This window comes from Fukomys damarensis, unplaced genomic scaffold, assembly GCF_012274545.1.
Source record: "Fukomys damarensis isolate Sample0158 unplaced genomic scaffold, DMR_v1.0_HiC HiC_scaffold_18, whole genome shotgun sequence".
Lineage (NCBI taxonomy): Eukaryota > Metazoa > Chordata > Mammalia > Rodentia > Bathyergidae > Fukomys > Fukomys damarensis.
In genome coordinates, this window is record NW_022900930.1 from 25,974,010 (window position 1) to 25,992,800 (window position 18,791).

The 18,791-nt window shown below is 32.4% G+C and overlaps 1 long non-coding RNA gene across 2 annotated transcripts in view; it reads right to left on the reverse strand.

The window, feature by feature from the left end:
* LOC117286783 overlaps window positions 1-18,791 on the reverse strand; it is a 431,639-nt gene extending 412,848 nt beyond the window's left edge. For both annotated transcript variants that reach the window (XR_004517907.1, XR_004517906.1), the window contains exons 1-2: window positions 18,749-18,791; window positions 8,373-8,420 (exon numbers count right to left, since the gene is read on the reverse strand). This is a non-coding gene — a long non-coding RNA (uncharacterized LOC117286783). The remainder of the gene's footprint in view (window positions 1-8,372; window positions 8,421-18,748) is intronic.

The window sequence follows — 18,791 nt, forward strand, 5'->3', positions numbered from 1 at the left end:
ACAATAGTGACCAGAAAGACAGTGGAAAACACTACAGTCTATAAAGCACAAGTAATCAAACAAAACTGCTCCATTCTCCTCCCCAAAAAACTTAACATTATTTACCTTTGAAAATTAGCCATGGAAAAGGTACTTTAAACAAATATATGCACAAACAGTTCTGTTCAATAGAATAATGCAAAAGCAATCAAATTTTATTATATAATTAGTTGACAATATCAAAAATGTCAGGTAAAAGAGTATCTTACAAAATACCAAAATGCATTCTGAATTACATATTAGAAGAAAACCATCCTTTTCACATTCTAAAATTTTTAATGATAATATTATTTATATTAGGTTTTAAAGCTGCACCACTGAGATCATATTAAGTGCACTATTTCTATAAGAAAATTATACTGATGAGTTCAGGACTTCTTTCACAAATACTGTAACTGAAACTCTAATATTAATTTAATAATAAACAAAATGAACATATTTTCTAGTATGATTCCTTAATTAAGTGGCACTCAGGTTACCATGAAGTGTATATTTTTTGTTTGTTTTAGAGAACTTAAAGTCTGAGAATTTACAGTTATTCCCTCCTAATTATTGCTACAGGGTTTTGGATTTTGAATTCTCTTTCTTCTCCTAAGTCTCTCTGAAAATAAAAACCACAAACACATATGATCATTTTAGACTGAGAATCTACTTTCTCATTTAGCAAAAAAGAAAGGTTGGTTGGACTAATTGAATGGCATTTGAGTTCTTTTCCATTCTGGAATTTCACCAAATGACTCAGGAGAATTTGTGTAAGCACTGAATGTTTTGACTAATCTCTTATTGGCTGAAGGTATTGTCTAAATCAATCCTAAATTCCTCTTTTTTAGACCTTTTCAACCAGACTCAAAGCTGTTTTTTTGTTGTTGTTTGTTTGTTTTTTTAATTTTCTGAATGAAACAAAACAAAAAACACCCTTGCTCCTAAAGGTCACATAGCGTGGTATAGAAACAGCTTTGGTTTAAAAAATTAATAGATCCTAGTTAAGAATTTAAATTATGTTGTTTTTGCTGCTTACTATTATGGTTTAATTTAACACCCAATGTGTCTCAATTTTATCACCTAAAATGCTGGTAATAGCAACAGTGATAGTTAAATCTGTTTTTAACAATGAAGTTTTAAATAATAAACAATTACATTTGTACAAAGTATTTTTCCACAAGGCGTCTCTGTATCTGTCTCATCATGTCACTTCCTCTGAAGGCTACATGTAGCTTTCCCACATTCCAAGACTATTAAAGCACTATCATGCGTGAAGCTTCCAAATCTAACAAACCTTTTAATCAATTAGATATCTTCTTGATCATATGTACCTCTTGAAAAGCACATGCAAGCTGGGAAATTAAAATTAATTGGGAATTAGGACCAGAGCAGCAAAATAGATATGGATGAAAATGCATTTTAGTCATTGGCTGAGGCTATAATGAGATAATTTTCTCAAAGCAGAGAGTCTTGAAAACAAATGAGTAGCTAATTGAGGGGGATTCTTCAGTGAAATATTTAAGTATGTATCTCTGAAACTAGTCATCACAACTTAATACACAACTAATAAAGATACATCTTTCTTCAGAATTATTCCAGAAATCAGCAGAAGTTCACAGGAAACATTCAAGGGAACGAAAAAGTTTTGAAATTACATTTGATATTTATCTTCCAGTGCATGGAATCATGGTGAAATGAGATGCACTAAACTGCTTCAAAGCATGTTCATTGCATTATTCTTAAGCACAGAATTCAAATCCTACCCTAAATCCTCTGCAGTCTTAAAGATCTTGCCATATCGTGATCCCTTAAAATTATATCTGTAAATAAATTTTCAAAAATTGCTGAATGCTTAATTTTTATGTTCTACATTTATAAATGACATTTCACCTTTGTTCTGTTTTATATTTCTAAATAACACATAATAACACAGCAATATACCATACAGCAGGGTTTTTTGTTTTTTTTTAATGAGTATAACTCCAGTTGAATGTGAATGCAAAAGACAGAGACCTGGGCACATTTGAGATATTGAGTAAATCAGTGTTTACCACTGTGATTTGACATCTGCCACCTGAGTTAATAAGTAGATTTGAGTTTTCTTTAAATTGTATTTTTCTAAATTTAATTTGTAGCCCACCTTACTTTAATAAGTGACTTACTTCCTCCACTTACAAATCTCTGTATCAAAATCTCTGGGTATGGATCTCAAATGTCTGTATTTTTAAACAAGATACGTGGGTATATCTCATACACTCAAATTATCAAACTGTCTTGATAAAAAAAGCTGACCAGGGCTGGAATTTAGCTCAGTGGTGCCACCACCTGCCTAGCAAGTGCAAAGTCCGGAGTTCAATCTCCAATACCCAAACCAAAACAACAAAAAAACTGACCAAATTAATCCAGCCTGGTTAGTAACCTCACAAGCACAAATTAGGTGGCTACTGTATAAAACTCACTGCAGAATCAAGGTCCTGCATGGCAGTCACGTCTTGTCTCTGCAGCCTTCCCTAACCTTCAAACTAACATTAACCAATGAACCCAAACGACATGCTTTTCACTATTAGCTGCATATGTTCAGACTGCACTTGCCAGGTTCTTTACTGACCTACATTCTGAATAACTAGAAACCCAATGGCATTCTGTACCTCCTCCCTTCCTGAGAATGCCTAGACTTTATCCTGATATCCAGGGCACAGCTGGGTAAAATGCTTGTTCCTATGACTTTGTAAATATCTTCACAGTGATTATCATACTGTACAGTTCATCCACTTCAGGTGACTTCCTGTCTATGTTTAGAAGATTGTCATCACAGATAGAAACCTCCTACACATCAGCATCAGTCCACACTCCACTGTCTCACCCCCAGCCCTAGGAGGCCACTAATCTACTTTCTCCTACTCTGGACCTGTCACATAATCGGCAAGCTTCCATTACAGCGCTAGATGTGGTACTTTAGTTATTAATTTATACACCTTCCTCACAAAAGAGTCTCACTGAGTTTCTGGGTTCTGGCACTGAGCCTGGAACAGGAATAATAATCAATAAATATTGACCTAATACACATCTCTTTCTGTGCCTTCTTTCAAGTTATGAGGGGGTAAAACACTGATACATTGTAACTGGCTAAACAGAAAAAACTACTCCAGATAAAACTCAGGGTGGTAAAATGAGTTCGCACAGAATGGAAGAGGTCTGACAAATCTGGGTTCTGGCACTGAGCCTGGAACAGGAATAATAATCAATAAATATTGACCTAATACACATCTCTTTCTGTGCCTTCTTTCAAGTTATGAGGGGGTAAAACACTGATACATTGTAACTGGCTAAACAGAAAAAACTACTCCAGATAAAACTCAGGGTGGTAAAATGAGTTCGCACAGAATGGAAGAGGTCTGACAAACCAAGAAATTAGAATTAAATACCTTCCAAAATAACATCGATCTGTTAAACATGGCCTCTGATATGATATGAAAACAATAGTACACAAAATTTCTTGTGATATATAACTAATGCAAGTAGATTATAGGGAAATTTTTACATAATTTGATATTTCCCTTTAGTTTCTTGTTTTCATCACTTACTCCTTCTGACTTTCCTTTGTTTCAGCGCTCCAGTATCAAGAAGCTGACTAAAGCTTCCTTCCCCTCGGTAGCCTTGAATTTGAAAACTAATATTTGCCCATCTAGTCTTGATCAAAATTTTGATGAGAACAACTTGCATCACAGTGATGTGATTCTGAATACATTACTTGATAGAATCAGTGAAAATACTGGACAGGTTTGGTCACTTAATGGGAGTCATATGACAGTACTGTATCTAGTTTTGGGTAATCTTCCCTAAAAGGCATATACAACTGTGCAGAGTTTTTCCTTTTAATAAATTTAAACCTTCAGGGACCACTGATGGCTGCACAGAGCTCTACTATTGAATGTTACACAATGCACCTAAACAACTTTTATTCTTGACATCTACTTGTATTCCTTTTTATTTCTGGCTATTATAACAATTCTGAAAATAATATCTATCTCTTCACTACTGAAGTTGATTATCTCATTAAACCACATTTTACTTTTAAAAAATCAGAGTAGATGCAGCTGTAATGTTTTGATTAATACTGTAAAACTGCCCTGCAGAAAGACTGTACACCATGACACTCTATGAACTATATATGTCCGTCTACTCCCTTACACTCCTTGTAGGCCGTATTTTAGAATATTTTCAGTATTTAACAACAGAGAAAAAGCAAAGTATGGCTTCGTCATTGCTGTGTCAGGATGTAAAAGTCAGTGTTTTATTCTCCTTTATTACAAATGATGACTGCAACTTATAAAGCCTTCAACATTCTTGACTCTCTCTTTAATTCTGAGATCTATTCTTCCCAAAACCATATCCCATGTTTATTCCTTACACTAGAATCAGGGAGGCTGTGAAAAATCAAAACTCAGAAATTGTAATATTTTTGACACTCTATCAAAATGTAATATATGCTTTATGTTTGATTTACATTTCTTCAGTTACTTGTGGTCTTTTTTATTGATCATTTGTATTTCCTGTTCATTTTATTGACCTTTTGTACACATTGAGATTTCATATGTACCATTTTAAACTATTTTTTTATTATTAGTCTGCAATTACAATTTTAGTTTCTTCACTAATGGCTATTTTTTGACAAATTTTTAATATTTTGAAACTAGGGTATCTTCTATGGCTACACAGTTTCATAATTTGCTGAACAACTAGTTTATTGTGTTGGAGGTGTGTGTGTGTGTGTGTGTGTGTGTATGTGTGACTATATATATGGTAACATAAATAAGATTTAAGCTTGCATCTCAATAAATTTTGTTTGCTAGATTATGTAGTATACAATTCACCATTGATCTATTGAGTGATATTTATTAATTATGTCAGTCAAACATCCCTGCCACTATTTAGTTTTGATGTTCTAATTTGGATAAACTAAAGTATGCTAATGTCAGCTACTCTACGTTTTTATCTCTTTTCCCTTATGTTGATAGCACATTTGTGTTATCTATTCTAATATCAAATAGTTTCTCTGGTGTGAAAAAGTATAAATTTAAGTAAGATCCTAAAGGTATAATTGACAATGTGAAATAGGAAGAAAAAGGCTAAAGGTGTAGGGGAAGTGGGACGGGTAGGGGAAAGGAAATAAGGGAAAAGAAAAAATCTGAGAAAATGAAAAAATGGAAATAAAGTATTTATAAATAGGGAAGGGAGGAGGGCATGTAGAGAGGGCAGGGCTCTGAGGAAAAATAAGAACCAAGACCTGTCATGTAAGGTGCAAGATCCCAATGATGAACGTAACTGAAGCATATACCTAAAAAGTACCAATAAACTGAATGAGAAAAAAGAGGAAGTAAATATTTTTATTGAGCTTTGTATATTTATTCATTTTTATTTTATTTTTGTTTTTATTTTTTGGTATCAGGGATTGAACTTGAGACCTTGCACTTGTGAGTCAGGCTGCAGAACCACTGAGCTAAATCGCAGCCCTATTGAGGTTTTATGAGAAGAATTTTAGAGCATAATCAAAAATATTTCTGCCCTATCTCCATATACTTTAGAAGAAAATATATGAAGTTTTCTATTTGCATCTACAATCTATACTCATTAAAATTTGTCCAATAGAGCAAAAATACTTCAAAGTATATTGGGAAGTACTGAATGCATTTCAATCTAATGTGCACATTTTACAATAATAATAATAATAATAATAATAATAATAATAATAATATCCCTGGGATCTGTATCATTGATTATATCAAACTAAAATATTTTATTTTATTCTTTCAATCATGAAGGAGGAATCTAAAAAATAATTCATTATTAACTTTATTTTTATACTGTTATTATTTCAAAGGTTGTATGTTTCATGTTAGTTTTCAACGTTTTATAAAAAATAAAATTTTCTCATGCTAATTAGAAGATATATATATATTTTTTTAAAAGAAGATATGGAAAGTTCACTAAACTCAATATATACATACCAGGTTCTGTTCTTCCCAACTATAAATCACTGCACCCATTTATCTAGATCTACGAATCTGTTGCAAAAGAATAGGGGACAGAATAAAAATAAACAGAGAGAATAAGAATTGGCAACTGTGCCAGCCAGTGTATTTATACTCTGTAACATCTGTCAAGTCAACTTCTACCCAGCGTCAACAGTGTGCTCAAATTTAACACTTTAACTTCTACGAAGACTGACCGTTCCCATCATTGTAGATTGAACAGTGTCCCCCAAAACCTTAAACTCAAGTCTTAATTCACAGTACCTATGAATGTGACCTTATGTGGAAATAAAAGATTTTTGCAGCTGCAAATGAATTAAAGTTGTTGAGATGAAGCGATCTTGGACTTTGGATGAGCACTAAATCCAGTGACTTGTGTCCTAGAAGTGTAAGGACAGGAAGACTTCACAGAAGCAAGCACAGAGGAGGAAATACACAAGCAAAGGGCAAATAGCAGGAAGGCAGCAGCTGTAGCCGCACTTGCCTATGCCAAGAAACACTGCATATTCCAAGACGCTGCGTAAGCTGGGTCAGAGCCATGAAACTGTTTCTATTTCAGAGACTTCAAAAAGACCCAAACTCTCAACATCTTCCTTTTGGATTTCTGTCTTCTAGGAATTGTAAGGGAATAAAATTCTGTTCTTTTCAGCCCCTCAGTTTATGTAATTTGCTGTGGCTGCTATACAAAACTAATAAAGCTCCTATCCCTGCACTTTTTTTCAGCACTTTGATCTCCTTCAAAGCAGCTACAGTTTCTTCCACATCTCCCAGAGATGTAATCAAGAATTTCTTGTGATTAAGTTCCCAATTAACTAAAACAAGATAGTGAAATCTGAGTGAACACCTGAAGAAAAATACATAAATGTTAGGCTACAAGAAAATGATTTGCCTTTTAAAATCAGATTGACTGACAGGGTCTAGACACAACACTGATTCATTTTTTAATTTTTGAACAGGCTCTGAGGCAACACAAGCCTAGGGAGACTGAAGGGCCTAACATGAGAACACACCATTGATCAAACAGTGCTGGAGGAGGGCTGAAGTTGATTGTCAACAATAAGAAGGAATGTTTCAGTATGACATATAGTGCTAAGCAATTACATTTTGTTTTATTTTGGAAAAACATATAGAAATTTAAATTTCTTATTTTAAATTACTGAGCAAAATGATTTTAGATGATGTTATATTGTATTTCTCTAGTATCTGCAAGACTATTTGAATACTTTTCCTACCATAAACTTTGATATTCCTCATATTTCATACAGAAAAACTCTCACAAACTCCAGCATTATGTTTTAATCTGCACCCAAGACCTTAATTCTGTGAACTGTTACTAGTTTCTCCTAAAGTCTAGCACTGAGGAACCTGCATTCTCTTCAGCATATTAATCTAGGCACTTAGTACAATCAATAATATAGATCATCCCAAGACGGAATGGTGAGACGAAATGCTACGAGGATAATAAACCCTCAATCAAAGTAAGTAAGGGAAGAGACCTCGGCCTTTAAGGTAAGGAAGCAAGTGATCAAAACATCAGGCAGGCTGCCTCCCTAGGAGGCTAAAGCAGAAGGACCCAAGATGAGGTCCCAACCTAGCCAACTTAGAAAGACTCTGTCTCAGAATAAAATATAAAGCAGCTGAGGATGTTGCTCAGCACTAAGGTTCTGGGTCCAGTCTTTCAAACAAAAATGAAAATAAAGAGAAGGCAGGAGAAAGTGATCTGTCTTCCAGCACAGCACAGGAGGGTTGGTTTGGCCAGATATGAACTTTAGGGAAAATGAAGTTTATGGTCCAGAGACAGAACTTCTTATAAAAGATGGAAACGCTTGAGTAGGGAAAAGATTACATTGCTTAAAACTCATGTACATTAAGAATTAAATTATTTTAGAAGTGCCACGTGATCTTCTTTTTATGAGGAACCAGAGGGAAAAATGTATTTAAGGGGAAGGTAATGGATTAAAGGAAAAACATTTTCTTCGGCTCTTGCTGGGAAAAACAAAGTATTTGAAAATACTTAGAAGAAAATAGTAAGAAGGCATTCAAGCAGAGACTATCTAATTTATATAGCAAACCACTTATCATTTTTACACATTTTTTAAAATGTGATGGTCAATAAAAGCAGTAGGCTCAAATCGAAGTCCTTTATAATTGCTCCAGCCAAAATAGAAGTTAGGCTATCTTAGAGTCACTAGTTCTCCCTAGTTAAGAAAAATCAAGACAAAAAAATAATAAAAAAGGAAAAACAAAAATCTGATTAAATATTAGGCACTAAAGTCCTATGCACATAATTTCTTTCAGAAAATTCCAAGCCAGACTTACCTCAGACTTCTATTATGAACACAGGGACCTTTTCAAAGCTTGCTGACTCTATAATAAAGAACAGCAGAGAAGTGGAATTAATACATGAGGATTGATAGGTGATTCATCTGCTGTCGAATTTTTACTGGAACCTTCTAATCTACACTTAACATCTAATACAACTAATTTTAAGCATACTTTAGAAAAGCAAGAAAAAAATTTTAAACATAAATCTTTGGGAGAAAGTCAACAGTTTTTATAAACATGGAGAAAAAAAGTACTGTAAATACAGAGATTATTTTTGAGAATTTGGACCCAGATAATCACATGCAGGTAGGACACTAAAATATATGGAATAAATGCAATAGAGACAAATGTAACTCCTTGATTCATGTAATAGGCATGTTAAGTGCCTCTAAATTGTACTTAATTTAAAAAAATATCCAAACTGAAAAAAGCATTTTTTCTGGAAACTGAAGAGACTGGAAAAACATTTTAAAAAACTAAATCACAAAACAGTGACATATATTTAAATATATTTAAATTTAAATAAGCTAGAAGTATACTGGAATATTGGTCTATAATTTACTGTGATAGAATCTAAAAGGTTGTGCAATAATGAAAATATGTAATGTACAAAAAACAAAACCATAGTCAAAATAAGATGAAATATTATAAGGAAATAATTTTAGATACACATGACATTACCTATATCAGCCATGAAATTTGATACTCAAGGAAAACTAAAATAATGGGAATTGCACTCTGCCTTGAGCTTGAGTACAGATAATGCTATTATTAAATGCTACGGTAAGAAAACTAAACAACAAAAACAAATAAACCTTGCAGTTTTGCTCTCCGGATTGAGTGAGTTGATCCTGATAAATCATGAATGTATATAGACTTGTTTTTATTCCCAGGAGAGTTATAATGATAAATGATCGGGGTTGATGATATCCTGTAAGCATTGTTAAAATTCCGTGATTTATACATGAGGAACAAAGAAATAAAGATACTAATCACCCAATCATACAGACTTTCCATGAAGAGCGAAATTGTAGATTATTGCAGCATCAGTGTCATAGCTATGACACTAAAATATCAAAATTAAATAAGTCAATGATTCACTTAACAGTCACAACGGTATGGTGGTTCAAATTATTTATGGAAATTCTTACAAATTATGTTGCCTTATATTCTACTAAAATCAAACACACCCAAAATACCTTCTACTGTAGCAATTTCATTGAAAATTTATCCTAAAATGAATGTGATGACTGTCAAAGAAGACACAAATGACAATGAAACTGTTTAGTTAATTTCTTTCTAAAAAGAACACATTAAGTAAAATATCCAACTATAAGAGATTGATAAACTCTGATAAATCGGCATAAGGAAATAACATGTGGCACAAAAATTACGATGTGATGCATGACAATTATAATTTACAAAGCTTATGATAAATGTAGAGATACATGAAATATAGGTAAATATTGTGTACATCTCACTATCACTCATATTTATTTTACATGTAGGTATAAATTTTGTATAATATTTTGTTCTTGGAGATAGTATTTTAATATCTTCTTGTATTTAAAAATATTTCATAAATCAGAAAAGGAATGCAGGAAATCATATAGGGAATATAATGGAATACTGAACACTTGTTATAATGACTAAATCAGTCCTATGTACATGAATAAACAATCTTAAAATATGGTAAATAAAGAGCAAACTATAAAAGGAACAGGAATATGTGACGATTTTAATAAGTGGATTCTAAATTTATCTTTAAATTTTAATTTAATAATTAAATATTATTATAGTGATATTTTCAGGCTTGAATTTCAGTTCTATATGGGTAAATGGTCAAAATTTCTGATGAATGTCACAAAAATTTCTTTTTTGCTTTCTTATATTATTTTCCAACTTTTCTTTTTCCTTTTTTGTCCTCTCAGTAATTTAATTTTCCTTATTTTCATGCTACTTTAATGAAAAGCAGGATCAAACAAAAAGCAAAGATTTTCTTGTGTTTCATGTTATGTCATACTTCAGGAGACTTGAGGCCCACTACCTGCTCACTGGCTGATGGCTCTCAGGCGTAGCACTATGTAAAGGACTCTGCTTTTACAGCGTCGGTTTACATGCTATTCATGTTGCAGAGCTAATTATATTTAGAGATGATGACTCAATAATATGCACAAGAAAATGAAATCTATAACTCAAGGTGCCCATCTACTAATTTGGGATGAAAATATAACCCTCAAGGTAAGCACCTTGTTACAGGAGCATCCAGCCTCCTTCCCTAAAGAAAAGACATGATTAAGAAGTTAGTTAGGGGTGGAGGGAGAATGGGCAAAAATATAAGAACCAAGTTACATTAGGTAAAGGTACACATTCCCAATAATGAATGTCAGCGTATTGTACCCTAAAATTACCAATAAAATTAATGAAAAAAGATGATTGTATAGATTATTGGCAGATGTTTGGTGAACACTGAATTAGAATATGTGACACAGTATATTCTTAATACCATCAGAACACTCAAGCTTGTAGCATCCAACATCGGAGAGCTGGTATCTACTTTCCTGTCTAGTGAGCACCCTCAGCTGAATAAACTTTGCCTTTGGGGTACTGGCTTTGTTTGCAAATTTTTTAAAGACAAGAGAAACATTTGTCTCTTGGATAGGGTGAACACTCTCCAAATGAATGGAGCTGCTTCCATGAGAACATATTCTGTTCTTTTTGGTTGGGTACTTTTTGTGTAGATTTTCTCTCATATTATGAACTATCTTCTGATACATTATTTCTTGACTTTTTCTTTGTTTTCAAACCTTGAGAGTCTTGAGATGTCTTCCTATTAATTTTACATTAAAATACAGTACTTACTGATTTTATTTCTAGCAATATTTAGTAAAATATTTTGTCATTATTCATATTTCAAATAAGAGTGTGTCTTTTGACATTGTCTCATGAAAATATTTTAAATAAGACTCTCAACATACAATTAGCCTAGCAAAAGTAAAAATAAAACCGTAAATGAATATATCAGTGGCTGTTATTTAAATTATACTATATAGCTAGCAAGAACCTTGTCCTTAATGCTGTTACTCCTGGGTTTGTCATACAAATTTAAAAAGGAATTTTCTATAATTTCATTGGTTTTTAAAAAGCCAGTCTAGGGAAAGAGGAAATGTTTAAAAAAATCTATGATTTGATTCTAGAGTTGCGAATTACAAAAAGAATTCACATAAAACTAATTAAAATGAAATGACCAACCTCCAGAAACAGGACAAGACAAAGAGTTTTATCATATCATTAAAGCTTTAATCTAGACTTGCAGATTATTATTTAATGTTTGAAAAGTAAAGAGAGCAGTTAGTAGATAACATTGTTTATGTTAACACTGATTTAAGGATAAATTCTGTTTCAAAGGTGCTTTATAGTTTCAATATTTTCTCTCAAAAGTATGATCATTATTTTAATGTTTAATTCATATAATTTGTATATTTAATCTTGTATTAATTGTATTAAATATTTTAAAAATTGCTACAATTTAAATTTTAAAACAAGTTAAAACTTGAAATGCCAAAGTTATATAAAAATATCAGCTAAGGTACACAGTATTTTGCTTTAATAGATTAGAAATCATCATCTGTGATATTACTAGCAGATTACTTTAGACATAAACATCTCCAAAGTTAGTAATAAGAACTTCAAAACTCAAGACTATGATTAGCATCATTTTCAGTACTTGCTATTAATACTATTTTTCTTTCAAAATTTATAACAAATATTGAGACATCAGCTTTTGTGTAGTTTTGTACCATCACACAAACATCTCATTTAGCTGAAATTTATTTTTAAATGTATATACCAGTCATATAATTTTTGTTGTCTTCCTTGTTCAAATTAATATTTTTAATTGTTTTAAAGGCAATCATTAATGAGGAGCAACATTTTAGTTAAAATGTTGTTATGAGATTTCATAAAGGTCAAAATATAAAATTTATATAAAATAAATATAACTGATCTATGATTGTATTCCAATTAATAAAGTTCAGTTTTGATCCTATAGCTACCAATAAAAATTTGAAATCATGAGTACCAAATTCAATGCATTCAAATAATTTTTGGGAAAATATACTTTAAGGCTAATATTATTATTTATCTTTGAATCAAAATAAAGCTGGTAATATCTTTGGTCGCTTTGCTTGTAGGTAAGAATATTTGCAAGATGCCTCAGAAATCTCAAGCTTTAAAACACAGAAAAGTGAAAAAATAACGCAGCAGAAGATATTTCATAATATGAGTCCCAATCGAAACAAAAAAGAACCTTTACCAAAAAGAACAGAATATGTTATCAAAGCAGCAGTTGTAATCATATTACATGTTCACACTATCCAAATTTACTTTGATAATAATAAGCAAAATAATCATGTATTTAAAAGAATTGTGAAAAGTTTGAAGGAGGAACTTCGCAGTAGGACACACACAAAATATAAACTTTCTATTTTTGAAAATAAGTATCTTATGCAACTTTTAAGAATGAAGACAATAAATCCATTTTGCATAAGGAATTATTACCTGATACATAAATTTTTAAAAATCAAATTTCTGTGACAAGGAAAAAAAATATTTATCATAAAGCAAATATACGACAGCTGTTAACATATTAACATGTCTATTTGATCTTAAAAGAAAAATGAAAATATAAAAATGCTTTATTTGATTGCAAGAAATTAAAGAGGAAAACCTTAATATCGGTTTTTACAGAACATTAAATTTGACATTTGTACTTTAAATAGTTTTAAACAAGCTTATGGATTTAAAAAATTATAATAAATGCACTTTGGGGAGAAGCCATGTAAACAGCAGGTAAATTAGCATGTTCAGTTTTTAATACTATAATATTAACTTTGGCATATTTGTTCAACAAGACAACATTATTTCTCAGGATGTTCTACTGATAGTACATATTAACAGAGAAAATTTAAAACATGATAGAAGTATCATTTCTTTCATATGTGCTGAAATATAGGCTTTTATTTAGGCTGCTGTACATATCATATATAATTACAGTTTAAACTTGCAAATATTTCGATTTCAAATAATGTCTGAAAACTACACCTACAACTTTTTTTAATATTTAGTAGAAAACTAGACAAAATCAGTCAATGTTAATGTTACCACAAACTGCTGAAATACATTTTTTTAAAATGGTGAAGTGAATAGATCTGCTTTACTTAACAGTAATGCCTTGGACGACTGAACAAAAATTAAGTACTGTTGCAACCCATTAATGAATTGATATTTGTGATCATTTTTAAAATGTAAAAATTCATTTCATTTAGAAAATTGGTCGTATAATGTAGAGGAACACACTCATGGTGCAAGGTGTCCTTTCTTAGCTTTCTCCCACTGTCAGATAATTGAGGGTAGCAAATGGATGCTTTCTGATCTTACATGCCTAGGTGCCCCACTTTAGTAAATTCTCTATACTCAGAGCAGTGAGTTTTTTTTGGTTATTTTGCACAATAATATTCTAAACCCGATATTAATATCAAAGATATTGGTCACACAATAATTATGATCAATATTTATTATAAAAGTCTAGTAAAGCAGCAGATTTTTGTATATAATGTAATTTATGAAGCACAATTAGTTGAATAAGATGTTAATTGCATATATAATAACATTTATTAGAAAATAATAAGTAGACATATTTTAGGGGTTTATATAAATTAACATTAATTTAAGCTTTTAATATCCTATCTTTCAGTCCTTCGACTTTCCAGGAGGATAATACTTGAGTATTAGTTTAAGTACAAACTAATAAAATTGGTCATATATTTTACACTCTGAAATATTCATATGGGGAATATAAAACAATTATCTTGGGTACAGATGTGCTTTAAAAAAATCAAAATCATAAAATGCTGTAACAGGTAACTTGAATAATAGGTAACTGTTTACTTCTAATAATATCACACACTGAATTGCTTTATAGGATTTCTATTTTTTAATTATGCCTCTTCATCCCTTCCAAATCTTCTTCTTGCAAATGATTAGAAAAATATGTTTTACTTCATATTTATGATTCTTAAATACTTTTCACAAAATTAATTGAAATTGGTAATATTTCTGGTCCATTTACCTTTGTTCAGTAATAAGTTCTAAAAATAGGTCCTATAAAAATGGAGGATAACTTTTTCACCATTATCAGGGCAGATCTTCGTCATCTTGTCTACTGGTTTTAGCCCTTAAATAACATCATAAGTATTACACACAATATGTTTTACTTACAGATTATCGTAAGTTTATGCTAGTTGAGTGAATAGTAGGACAGTTTACACAATCATATTTTTATGGCCAATGTCTATAAACCCATATGGTAGAACTAAAGTAGTAATCTCTTTTAAAATCACACAGGGAAAACTATCTGAAAGCCCTGACAATTCAAAAAGAATTTAAGAGACTCAATGAAGTAAGATCTGTCCCTAAATATCATATATAAAAACTGTACTTATGCTAAAATGTTTGTATACATCATAAAATATATTTCTCATAAAATGTTAATCATAAAGCACATATAATATATAAATATTTAAACTATAATCTTGGTAAAGTTTTATAAGAGGAAGTATTGGGTGAAATGAAAAGTTTTTAAATAAAAATATTTGTACCCAATACAACTTTAACAATTAAACACTTAATTAAAGTAGTACTCAAATTAGGAAATAATGTTTGAAATACATTTTTAGATCATCATTTCTGCTAAGATTTATATTCCAAAATACATTTTAACAACTGTACTCATCTAACCTAAATCTTCTTTTTTATTTCAATCCTTTCTTATATGTATTGTTCAAACTTAAACTTTTTCCTATAAAAAATAATGGGTTCTCTCCCAAATAAGAACCAAGCTTTAAATATATATGCTTTTTCTAAAAAATGTAAGTGAAAAATCATGCTCTGTTATACTTCACACTACAAGAGAAATCAAACAAGCAGGTGACAAGACAGAAATTAAAGGATAAAAGGTTTCATCTTTTGCTTGATCTTCACTGACTGACAAATCTTTTTTAACTCTTAGGTGATAAATTAATGGAGAAAAACAAAACTCACTCTTTCATCATATTCTATCAATCCTTCCACATGTTTTTTAAATGCTTAATTCTATATGTTTTGAAAAGCATAATTCAATTGAAATATATTTAAGATGAACTCAATACCTACATTGCATGATGCTACAAGGAAATTATCTAATATAGCTATGACAGAATAAAGTCCTGGGTAGATGGAATGAAAATACAAATAATGCCAAAAATGGAATAAAATGTTTATAAAACTAAGTTCAAATCTTTGGCACTGCTGCAAATGTTATCAGGTTTAGGTTAAATATAGGTGCATTACTTAGCAGACCATTTTTGATCACTGTTCTTTTTTCAAAGATTCATTTAAAGTAATGATTAAACTGTTTTCCAAATTTCTTCAGTGTAACACCATCGCCACTGTCAAAACCAAGAGTACAAATGCATCCTGCCTACATGGGAATGTACATATATGTCTTTCACATGTGTCCTCTCTATAGACTTGAGCTCTACATCAGTAGTGTCACATGACTATACCAGTCAGTTGAAATTATCTGATGAAGTTCATTATTCAATGGAGAATATTAAACAATTACTCTTTAAAATTTCAAAATATCTATAATTTATCATTGTTACATCAATATATCAATTTGCCAACATTTCCCTTGTATTGAATTTATAAGAAAGTATAAATATATTTAGTTTTCTTAGAAAACATGTATCACAAAAGTAGCAATCTTAATAAACACATTTCTAACCTATTTTACTAAATTAACACTGCTGTTACTACGTGATTTTTAAAGTGTCAGAATTATCCTATTTAAAGAATATAGCATGTCTAATGGTGACAAGAAATTGTTAAATGTCTGATCTTCGTGTTATAAAACTTTCAGCATATTACTTGGAAACTGTTTTACCAATATTAAAGAGACTACTTTACAATGAGACAAATAAAAAAAAAATCCATGATCATTCAATCTGTGTGGCCACAGGCAAGGTAGAATCAGTTCCTTCAGAATGCTAGCTATATATTTTATGATAGAGTTTCATGCCTTCTTGAATACAAGAATAAGAGGAAGTATAGTTTTCAGGAGGTACAATTAAGTCCTTTTCTGCAGACATTCTCTGATGATTTAGAAAACAGTCATATAGATTTCAGAAATTTGTACAATCAGTGGAAAGCATGCTTAATTCAAATGATCACTTGGTATTATATTTTTCAAAGGCAACTTGTTTGTCTCTGTGTTCCTTAAAATGTTTGCTGTATAGCTGTATCTTTTTAATTACTAAACAATTATAACAAAATAAGAGCTAGTTGAGTCTTCAGACTAAGCACATTTCTGCACTACAGTAAAATGTACAACAAAACACAAGGAAAGGCGAAAAGGACTGAAAATGACTAGACTAGAATCAAGAACAGCTCTTTCCTGAAACTGCAATACACCACGTAAATTCCTTGAGCCTCCTCTGTCCTGTCAATAGAATGGGCAGCTCATTCTTCTATGTAAACTTTAAAGTTATTTTGTTGGAGCAATGATTACCAGTAAAGTCTTTAAATTTATCCATGAAGGCAGACTGTCTCTTTATTTTACTATTGTTACCATAATTGTCCACACGCCACTATAAAATGGCAGCTTTTGAGAGGATTTGCTTGTGTATTTGAAGATATGATTCATAATCTCAGGCCACACCAGTTCTAAATTTCACGTAATTCTTGGAAAAGGAGAATATCAGCTCACCAAAGTCACTAAAAAGTTGTATTAACTTTTCTCAAGTATCTTAAGAAAGTAGTATACCTACCTATTTGCAAATTTGTAAAATAATCAGTGACATTCAGACTACTAAATAGTAATATTTACTTAAGTTTCAAATACAAGTTTATATAGGTATTTAAACCATAACACATGATTAGTCTTCATATTATTTCAAGAACACAAGTCTTCCACACTGTTACCATGGGACCAGCTAATATTCATGAGAGAAATGAAATTATACTGTATTCTAATTTGTATAAAAAACTTTTTAAATGCTTTACTAAAGAAAAAAAGTAAAAGATTGAATATTCTCCAAATATATTCCAGTCATATTTCACTTGCCACACAATTTTGTTCCAAAGATAACAAGAATCCAGCGTCTCTACTACAGCAAGCTCCACATACAGTGGTGGCATCATCGCGATTAAGCAGGGAGAAAGGAGTGTCGCAGCGGGTCCAGAAGCGTTTTCCACTGCTCCATCTGCTGGACGTGCCTTGTCTCCTGCACAAAGTGGTAACCTCTAAAAAGTAATGCGAACTAATTCAGCAGGTGGCTTCAAAAGGAGCAAACATGTTAGATGGAAAACTTATAATGACTTTTACATTCTTTTTCACTGAGTTCCTACTTCTTGAAAACGAAGGAAGGGAAGGGAAGGGAAGGGAAGGGAAGGGAAGGGAAGGGAGGGAGGGAAATAAGTGCCCATAATCCGCAGGAAGGATACATTTCAGACTAGGTGATCAATTACAAAAAAGGGACTGGGCTGTTCACTGCAAGCTTGCACACTTGCTCTCACAGTACTGATTCTGATATTTATCCTAGACGCCCTGTACTCATTCACCTAATCTAGGAATGAAAATCCTACGTCAAAAAAAGAAAAGTTTTAAGGAAAAAAATTTAACATGCCTGTCAGTGAGCACGTACATATCACAAAAGGAAACAATGCCACTCTCCATGGGGAGCCCTGAGCCTTTTCCCCCTGCAGCATCTTTGCAGACTGCTCCAGAGTCGCGCTCTCCGAAGCGGCAGCCTCACTTTCCTCTTTCTCCCAGTCGCAGATGGGACACCGTGCAGCTGCCGCTACTGACCAGGCCGCTGTCACCGGTGCCACCGCGGCTGATGTTTCACAACCGTGGATGCTGCTGAAAAGAAAGGGTTACCACTCCTCTCCGGGAGCCAAGTGGCTGCAAAGTTCCCCTGCTTTCCGTGTACCTTGGCTGCGAACTTGTGCGTCCTTCCGTGCAGAAGGGCCAAGGAAACCATTACAAGCATCACAGAGAATATTATAATGAAGGACACCCCCGGAAGGTAAGACCTGAGAATTATTCAGAAACCGAGCCACACCGGCTTCCAGCGCATCTCTCCCGACTCAGCCCCCATCAGCGAACGGTGCCCACGTTGCCACGGAGGGCGGCTGCCGCTGCCACCGGCGTGTGTAAGGTGGAGGTAAAGTTTGACAAACGGTGCCCACTCCTGGAAGGGCAGAATACAGGCAGCCAAGCAGACAGGCGGCTGTGCCAGCAGCGAAGCCTGCAGGAGAGTGTCACGTACCTTTCCGCAGTTGCCAGGCGAAGAGGCAGAGCAGAGTCGGCAG